Genomic DNA, 1,295 nt, shown 5'->3' with positions numbered 1-1,295 from the left:
CTAGAGGGTGAAGGAACAGTGAGGCTCCAGTGACCTATCTTAGGTGATGCTCTTAAAAGGGCAACTTTATTCAAACCAGGCCTGCCAATGCCAGCTCCTTCAGTCTAGATTCAAAGATGGCTGTGACCCTGATATTGTGTGCTTAGGGTCACCACTTTAACATGATATAGGAAGCAATTGAGTCTTTTCTACTTCCTAAATAAACACAATCCATCCAGTTGTGTGTCATGTATACCCAATGCAGACTTATTTAGACCAAAGAGCCTTTTTTTCCCTACCAGTGTTTTCCAATTTTTATCTTAAGAGGCAGGGTCTTGCTATGTTGCCCATGCTGGAGGGCGGTGGCTGGCTATTCACAGGTGCAATTCTACTACTGATGAGCGCAGGAGTTTTGACCAGCTCTATTTCCAACCTGGGCAGGTTCACCCCTCCTTAGGCAACCTGGTGGTCCCCCACTCCCAGGAAGTCACCATGTTGATGCAGAACTTCGCGTGAACACCAGATCAACATAGCACACTATAGCCCTGAACTCTGGGGCTCAGGTGATTCTTCTGCCTTAGCCTCCAGAATATCTGGGACTATAGGTGCGTACAACTGTGCCTGGCCAATTTTTTTTTTTTTTGAGATGGAGTCTCGCTCTGTCGCCCAGGCTGGAGTGCAGTGCAGTGGTGTGATCTTGGCTCACTGCAAGCTCTGCCTCCCGGGTTCTGGTGATTCTGGAGCCTCAGCCTCCCGAGTAGCTGGGCCTACAGCCATGAGCCACCATGCCCAGCTAATTTTTTTGTATTTTTAGTAGAGATGGGGTTTCACCATGTTGCCCAGGCTGGTCTCAAACTCCTGGGTTTAAGCAATCTGCCTGCCTTGGCCTCCCAAAGTGCTGGGGTTACAGGCATGAACCACTGCGCCCAGCTAGATCGCAAACTTTAACATCTAGCCACATTTGCCTTCTCATTATGGGATTCGTTATGCATAAATTCCTTAGCACACATCTCCTAAAAACAAGGTATAATACTCAAGAAATTTAACATCGGCTGGGCGCGGTGGCTCAAGCCTGTAATCCCAGCACTTTGGGAGGCCGAGGCGGGTGGATCACGAGGTCAGGAGATCGAGACTATCCTGGCTAACATGGTGAAACCCCGTCTCTACTAAAAATACAAAAAACTAGCCGGGCGTGGTGGCGGGTGCCTGTAGTCTCAGCTACTTGGGAGGCTGAGGCGGGAGAATGGCGTGAACCCGGGAGGCGGAGCTTGCAGTGAGCCGAGATCACGCCACTGTACTCCAGCCTGGGAGACACA

The sequence above is a fragment of the Macaca fascicularis genome, chromosome 1 (genome assembly GCF_037993035.2).
Source record: "Macaca fascicularis isolate 582-1 chromosome 1, T2T-MFA8v1.1".
NCBI classification, from domain to species: domain Eukaryota; kingdom Metazoa; phylum Chordata; class Mammalia; order Primates; family Cercopithecidae; genus Macaca; species Macaca fascicularis.
The sequence above is the reverse complement of the archived record's forward strand: the minus strand, read 5'-3'. Positions refer to the sequence as shown.